Raw genomic sequence first — 9077 nt, 5'->3', positions numbered from 1 at the left:
GGTTTGAAATTAGCGAAATGGTAATAATTTGGGATTATTTTAACCTAATTTACTCAAAAGTAAAAAAGTAAAACTTCACATATAATGTCACTTGAAACTCTTTAAAAGAGCTTTTTAACTGTGATGCTCACATAACATGTTATCTTCTCCAAGGAATTTATGTACAAAACTCACAAAATGATGTAGAAGAATAATAACATATTTGGCCAAATTTCTAAAATCTAACTTATTTTGACAATGTGTTTTTTTTTCGAAAGTGCTTTAAAAAAATATTACTTTATACTCCCAAATGCTTGTCAACAACACTTGCCAATACATACATACATAAATAGATAAGAAATACATAAAATCAAGGTTTAATTGTGTTTCGTACACACAAGTTTTACACATTATACTGCACCTTCAACTAATGAAGAAAAATATTCTTAAAATTTTCAAATTGCAAGAAACTTCACCTCATCCAATTTCCAGAGGTCTGCATACTTATACCACCTCATGAACCCCTCATCATTTCGAGTGCGCTGACACATGATGCACGAGTCACTCATGCAGGTTAGAAATTTGACCTAGACGCTTTTTCCAGAATAAATTCATCAAGCTCGGTCAGAATTTTCAATGGTGCGGGTGGAGGAAGGTATTCAGTAATTATGCAATGCGATATGTTGTGCACTTTCAACTTTTTTAAGCCCTCCAAGAGAATAACCAAAGCAGGTTTAGATAACTCCGTACACCTCACACTCAACACTTTCAAGTTTGAAAGAAATGAGATCAGTGCAGATGCAAACAATATATCGCAGGGAGTCATAATCTTGAGCTCAGAATTTTTTTGCAAATCCTTCCAATTTTCTCGATGACATAGGCAGGTTCTTCTAAACTAGGCATCGTCAGTGATTCAAGATCTTTCCATTCATGAAAAGCACTGAATATTGTTTGGTTTTCTAGTTTTTGTCAAGTAGGCATAATAAGGCGTTTAAGCCATGGACACCTGAAAAAGAGGAAATTTAATTAGCTGTCCAAATTATCTCAGATGCGATGCTTGCTATAAAGTTTCTTGATTTAAGGTACAATACTATAGAAAGATTAAAGTTTATCTGGGGAATACCTTTTGGTAGTATAAGTCAATTGCTTGTTGTCAACATACAAATTGTAATGGAAGATCAATGTCAGTATATTTCCACGACTATGGTTCAAGAAAATCTTTAGGATGCGGGTCAATTTTTCACGAGATGGAGTGTCGACAAATACATACGGCGGTATTGAAATTCTGATGAAATTTGACTGCATTACTGACAAGTCCAGCGTTTTCCAAAGATGTTGGTCAGAACAAGCTGATTACAAAGCAGGACAAACTTGAGGAATTACAAAGATTAACTGGAAAAGACCGAAGGACTGGAATATCTTCACCAGCATATCAATATTAAGGTCCTCCCATCTCCTTGCAGGAGAATTTCCTTCTTCCATCACAACAACTTCAATCTTTTCTTATTTTTGAAAAGACATCATAAAAACTTCAATCTCCTAAGTTCCTGTAGTTACAAGAAAGGCTATTACTTCACTAGATCCAAGTAGAATATTTGAACTCCTGACATCAAATTGATGTTGCTTATTGTCATTTGTGTTCTAGTGAATATACTCAGACCATGAAGAATAAAAAGTTACGCCCGGCAATATAAAGAAACATAGAAGGGAGTACAAATACGCTCAAGGAGTACTTTGATGCCCAAAAGCAAAGAAAATACGAAAATATAACCTGGAACTTAAGTTGGTTGTAGATAACGACAGAGAACTAAGTTCTTGTTGGCATAGCTGACGAAAGGATCACATTTTGGATAAAAATAATCATTATTGAGAGTAAAATCATGCAAAATCAAAGAAAATATTGGAACTCGCATTACGTTCCTCGTAAGCCTAGTGTTGTTATTCTTCGGTAACATGGAGGACGGTCATTTCTACTAAAACTGTCTCTAACTTAACTTGGTCAATGATCTCAATGATTTCTCATCAAAGCTAAATCAGTAATATCCTACCTTATATGGTATATCCCTCCAACCCAATTTCCATACATTTTTCAATTGCCTTGCAATTAAAGTAAGGAAATTTAATTCTGAGATTTCCTTACGCATTTCTCTTAACTTTCATTTAATTAATTTCTAAGCTCAAATGTACTTCTCTTCTGCATCTTCTTGATATATTTGCTGATGTTTTTTTACCTTAACAGAAAAAATATAATCTTAGCTTCCTCGTTTCCTTTCACTTACATTTTATAACACAAATTCAAGCATAGTTTTAGCCAGTGTACCGGAAGCCCTTTCCGATTTTCTTAAAACAAAAAACAAAAGAGGGCCTGAAAGCAAATGTATCTTTACCATAAGAATTGTATATAAACCTATAAATATATGAATCTGTGCACCAAAATATATTTTTAAATTAGCCAATGGGAGCTCATAGACCAAGTGTGAAGCCCCATGAATTTCTATAATTCATTCAGGCTAGATACAAGCTAAAGAATGCAATTTAATTGAACCCAAGCAACATGAGGTGAGTTTAGTGGAGAGAAGTTATTGGGATGCTTTGGGATAATTATTTCATACACTATTGAGAGTTGGACTAAAGAGAATACCTAGGATTTTAATTTTTATGTAATGGGAGTTAAATAGAAATGTTAGCAAAGGTGGAAGCTCACAGTATTGATGAAAGTGAACCAGATAGGCTAAGATGGGGAAGCAAAGGTGCATTTTATAGTGAAAGGATGTTATAGACAACTATGCTCACAAAGTCAAGTACTTGTTAGATGGCCACATAAATTAGTATGGAAGACCAATCTACCTATGAATATTAAGTGCTTCAGCTGGATCAAACTAGACAATGCGTGCCTTAGACAACCTGAATAGGTAAGGATTACAGGTGGTCAACAAATGCTATTTTGCAATACAACTCAGGAGACAGTCAACCACTTGTTTCTTCACTGCCCATGAGCATATGATCAATGGAACATGTTCCTGTGTTTTTTTAAAATGTAAGTTGGTGATGCCACAAAGATTAAGAGATGCCAAGATGTCTTGGAGTCTATACACAGTTGATAACGCTAGACAAAAATATTTGTAGTAATAAGAGTTCTTGATAAACATCAATACACCCAAAAATGTTGTGAATATCAAAAATACCATAAAAAAATAATGGTAAAGATTATAAAAACTTACCAATTCAAGAATAAAAAGATTGGTATCTATTTGGGTAATGAGGGGGAGAAGCATGAAAACATGGTAGAGAAGAGAAGCAAGAGGCATGGAAGTTTTTGTGACATAAAGAGTGTTATTTTAAACGAGTTCGAATAATATTAAGATTCTGTTATAGATCTAATTCATTTAGACCTAATAAGATTCATTAAACGATTTTAAACAAAACAAAAACAACTACACTTAATGGGTTAAATCTGAATGATTAAGATTCAGATCTTACAAACAAATGAACTTAATTGTCTGAATCTGAACAATTCACATTAAGACCTCCATTAAGTGCAAACAAATGAGGCATGAGTGATGTTTGCCTCTAAACTGCTAGTTGCCGACTGAATTCCATAGAGAGGAAACTAACATTAATATTTTAGCAATTAATATGAAACCTATATCAATCTTTTCTCTCATATAAACTACTAATCCTCTATCTACGGAGATTATATGTATTAAATCTATACTGGTCAAAATCTAAATCTCTTTTTGAGAAAAGAAAAGATGGAATAACCAAAGCACCATTTGCATTAAATTTATATAGGTCAAAAAATGATGTTACAATTTTTATGGATATCGATGAGAAGTCTGTAAAAACATCAAAAGAAGCTACATTCTTGATTGCAAGACTCAAATTGAATCGTTATTTAAACAAAAATAAAAATTCAGTAAATCAAAACCAACCTTGACAAAGAGCTAAACGTTAATAACAACAAAACACACATTTTATCATACCACACTAAATTACTAATAGTTGAAACGCAGGAAATTAAGATATAAAAATTTAGAGAACCTTAATTCATATTTGTATGGGCAAAAATCAAATAGCTTGAAAAAGAAGAAAAGAATTCCACAAGGTGTACACCGAATTCCTTAAACACCCACAACAACTTCTGGAATCTAGATCCGACATGAGTAAAGAATTAATCAAAAAAACATTCTTAGAGAATGTAAGAAGAAGATAAGACAGAGAGAGATTTAGGATATACCTTTAGATTGTTTATTCAATTCAGTGTGTGCAAAAAATATTGGGTGAAAATTACGGGATGTTAGTGTGCTTTGATGAGGAGTGAGATTCGTATACGAAATCTTGGTCAAATGTAAATGGATATGTCATCCACCTGTAAATTGATTCTGGTCAACAATCTTTAACATTTTTTCCTTTTTTACTATCCTACCTATTTTTTTTTATAAATGACAAAAAAATAAATCTAAGTGAGATTTTCTTTTGAGTTAATACCTCTAAACTCCCTAAATTATTCACGTTTTCTAGTTTAACACTTAAATCATGGGGTATTGTGGATAGTTATTATTAACCCCTGAACTATAGACCACGTTATATGGAGAGTGACAATCAAAAAGAGCATTTATGTGGATCTAGTACACTGTGTGAGGTCCGTCATTTTCTAAGATTCACCTCGTTTAGTGCATTTCTATTACTTGAATGGCAGCTTATGCAAATTGATTACTCAATTTTCTTTCTATAAGTATCAAAGTTAAAATTGACTGGTAAATTCTATCCAATATAGAATTATATTTAATATTTCTCTATTTTCAGGAGGATTTTAGTAATGATCGACGCCCTTTTCTGTGAAGACTTAAGAGATGTAGATTCTCTTAATTACTTGACTTTCATATTCCTTCAACTAACCTCTCTCGTAAAATTCTCAGATTACACAATCTGTAATCATTTTAAGTGTCTAATCAGTAAAGTGATCAACTAAACATTTGATAATGTTCACAAGTCTATGAATTCAAAGTAAACGAGACTCTTACTGTTATTTATTATATACACTAAAGTAACATTGAAAGATTATGTAGTACTTGTTATTTTAAAAAAATCCATAGATTTTTTTATTTTTGAAGATGATCTTTTACCTTTGCATGTTAAAGCCATTTACCTCGTCTTTCAGTAGCCAATAAAATGATATAAATGGTAATCAATTAGCTACATCTTTAAAATGAAATTAGAGGAAGTTGTGAAAAAAATAATTCTAATGAACATACATTCATAATCAGGAAGAGATTTAGCCATTTGAAATATGTCAATTGTATTATTTTGAAAATTTTCAAATCATCTAATTTGATTTTACATCAAGATTTAAGTAATACAAATTAAATTTACACAAATCTAATGGCGTGTCTGCAAGTATTTGTAACATTTACATTTATGAAAGGAAAAGAGAAAAAGAACAAGAAATCTCCCGAATGGTATCCAAGAGTTCGTATGAGCATTAAAATTTAATAATGAAAATATATAATTCTTGTGTGAGAAATAGGATTTCTTCTTCTTTCTAAAAGACAAGATAAATGAGTTATATGAGAGATGTTAAATTCAAACTCTGAACGAAAAGGGCTTTAAAATGTCCTAATGTATTGTAAAGGAGAAAAGGCTCACAACAGTCCACTATTATTTGGACTTGGACTCAACATGAATCTATTTCTTTCACATGGTGCACTATCGGTCATAACCCTTACTATGGTGAATTTTTAACAGAGACTAAATTTTGCATGCTTCTCACGTGTTTCTGACCCTAATATCTAACCTCCATTCTTCTCTTCCCTCTTAACTCAGACCATCTGCAGGCAAACATATACATATAGAACTAAATATATATGGTAGTCTTGTTTGTAACTTCTTCTTTGTTTGCTTCCACATGACCTGCTCGCATCAAAGCCGAAAAGCGCAAAAAAACTCTAAGGTCCATAGGAGCTTTAAGTGCAAAGTGCAAATAAAGTGTGGGCTTTAATGAAAAAAGGCGCAAAGGGAGAAAAAATACAAACATATATGTTTAGTCCAAGACTAATAATTATAAACATGAATGACAAATATATGACCAAATAATTGAATTTTTTTATGATAAAGTGAAATATCAATTATTTAGTGTTCACTTCTTCAGAAAAGGTTCATTAACAAGGAAATGTTTGTCTTAGAACCTTGATGATGACACTGAAGCGCACATAAAGCGAGGCGAAGCACACAACACATTTTGAGCCTCGCTTCAAGGCTCAAGCACCTTTAACTACACTGCCTGCTCGTGATGGATTTTCAACCAGACCAATTTTAGTGAACTTCACAAAAGTCTACCCGTGTATGAAGGAAAATTTGTTTAAATTGCCTAGAGTCTTTTTGACAGTATTATTTTTTGACGGTCCTTTGACTTTTAGATGGTTAACAGGATCTTCCTAGTCTTCCATAACAACTATATTAATTTCTCACCTACAGTTACTTCAAGTTAAATATGTTTCTTGTTGAATGACAAGAACTTCATTATACCAGCAAGGCTTGCTAGCTTTTGTCAAATGGGTTGAGATTCAATCAATTAGAAGTCAAAAGTTGTAGATTGAGTTGGCTTTGATAAATTCCACACATTGATATATATATATAGTATGACTAATTTAGCATAAAACTAAATACTCTGCCATTGGTAACTCTCTTTTTCTTCCTCTACCAAAAGTTTCACAACTTTCCACAACGAAAATCTAAAAATTCAAATTCAAAACTTCACGTAGAAATTACGATGAAATTAAACCTACCCAGAAGACATAAACCACTATGAAAATTACCTTCTCTGAAAAATATGATAGATCTAACCCTTGATTTCCATCTTCTTTGAATCATACTGCTCCAATACCTCTCCCAGATGAACCGGAGGTTGTATCTGTTCCTCGAAATCTTTGGTGGTGAGCATGATCTGGTGAACCCAAAAACTCTGAGACAAGGAGATGTAATAGAATCTTTCAGTGTTTCCCATATATCTTCCGCTATACTTGTACTTGGACATGAAGAGAAGGAGACTACAATAGCTTCCTCCCACCCTGGAATGAAATTGAAAATTAATTAACACAAAAATTTTAACATTACTTTTTGTAAAAATAAGAGAAATAAAGAAAAATATAAATGGAAAAAGAGAAAAGAGTAAAAAAAAAATATAAAGCTATTTTTTTAGGTATATTGTGATTTAATTTTTGTATCTATTGAAAAAAATTGAGGTATCTATAATACACTTTACAAGAAAATAAGTAAAAAATAAATAATTTGACTGTTAAAATAATAAATTCAAATTAGTAGTTATAAAGTAAAAAAAAATACTCTAATAATTTGAGCAAATGTTACAACAGTTACAATAACAATACATTTTGTTGATTAATAATATGTTTTTTCATTTACTTAGTAATTTAATAATTACTAATTTAATATACTTTTGGTAAATTTAATTTAAAAGTCAAACAAGCCTAAATTTCTACACCAAATTCAAAAATATTTTCTTTACTTGAAAGAGTATTAGTTTTTTTTTCTTTCTAAAAATAATCCGTCCTATCATTCCTTTGCAAAAAATAATTCCTTTCAATATTCAACAATATCCTCTCGACGTCTCTTTTGTATTTCCTTCATATAGCTAGCTAGACCTAGTACACATGAAGGAGAGGTATCACTATTTTCATTGAGGTTGTCACTCGAGGCTGTGTTGATGTTAAAGGCTCATTGAGAATCTTAATTCTCAAAAGTTGTATGTCGAAAATAATAATTCAAAATTGGAGTAGGAATCCTAAGTTGTTTAGAATTTGTTATTTATGACATTTACTTATTTATGTTTAATTATGATTTGTTAGTTAGGGTGGTTCCTAGTCCTAGTTTAATTTTTTTTTTTTACTTTTATAATAGACATGTTACTGTTATTTTCAACATACAACGATATACATAATAGATAGAACTTGAAGTAAGATTCAAGAACCTACTAGTACTTGGAGATGAAGAGAAGGAGACTGCAATAGCTTCAAAATAATAAACTTTCCTATCATTCCTTTACAAAAAAATAATTATTATTTTCAATCTTCAACTCTATCCTCTCGGCGTCTCTTTTATTTTTCCTTCATAGAGCTAGCTAGACCAAGTACACATGAAGGAGAGGTATCACTATTTTCGTTGAGGTCGTCACTCGAGGTTCTAGTTGGTGTTCAAGGCTCATTGAGAATCTCAATTCTCAAAAGTTGTATTTTCACCTGATTGTAACAAATATATTTTCTCTAAAAAATCAGCAATGAAGGTCCTTTCTTTACCAATGAAATGCTAATTTAATTTTATCCATATATGAATTTGTTGATTGTTTGCTGAACAAATTTAGCATGAATAGTTTGTAAATTTGTGTATTAACATTTTCTTCTTTTGATATTATATACATTTGTTAGTTTTGTCATCTATATTGGCTCCCAATTGGTTTGTTTGTGCATTTTGAAAGCATGTAGTTCAATTTTGTTCATTTTGTAATAGAATTTTAATGTTTCGTGCTAATTATGAGATTTATGCAAATTTTAAAGTAGAGCGAGATTTGTTTATGTGCTAGTAGATGTGAGCAAAGGTTGAACGTCAAATGATGTTTATCCGTTAATCTTCAAGAACCAATTTTCAACTCGAGAATTTCACTGTATATTTTTCATCAATCTTAAGATTCTTACGGTCATCACTAGTTGAATTATATCCCAATCTCCAAGTATAATAGTCCCTTGGGAAAATTGTCTAATAGAAGAGGATTATTGATTCTCTTGTATACGGGTTCCATAGCAAAGGTAGGAAGTGTATTTAAAGTTATAAAACCTGATAAGCGCCAAGCCATGGTAACAACAATATAATGTGCAATGTCATGATTTAGTGTTAGAACTTCTGGGTTGTTAATGAGACGGTTCGGTCGGTTATTTTTAAGAAATTATACCATCCCAATTTTTCAGATTTTTTTTATAATATGTAGCCAAAATTAGATTTTTTTAAAACCATCCTTATCATATCGGTTTCTCTTCGGTATTCATACAATTCGGTAATTTTCATTCTATTTATTTCTAAAGTATTACGTT

At 31.4% G+C, this 9077-nt stretch overlaps 1 pseudogene; it reads right to left on the bottom strand.

Annotated features, from left to right (window-relative positions):
* Nucleotides 1–434: 434 nt before the first annotated feature.
* LOC125841631 (F-box/LRR-repeat protein At3g48880-like) overlaps nucleotides 435–9077 on the bottom strand; it is a 29935-nt pseudogene continuing 21292 nt past the window's right edge.

Source organism: Solanum stenotomum, chromosome 1 (assembly GCF_019186545.1).
Source record: "Solanum stenotomum isolate F172 chromosome 1, ASM1918654v1, whole genome shotgun sequence".
Lineage (NCBI taxonomy): Eukaryota > Viridiplantae > Streptophyta > Magnoliopsida > Solanales > Solanaceae > Solanum > Solanum stenotomum.
The sequence above is the reverse complement of the archived record's forward strand: the minus strand, read 5'-3'. Positions and strand labels throughout refer to the sequence as shown.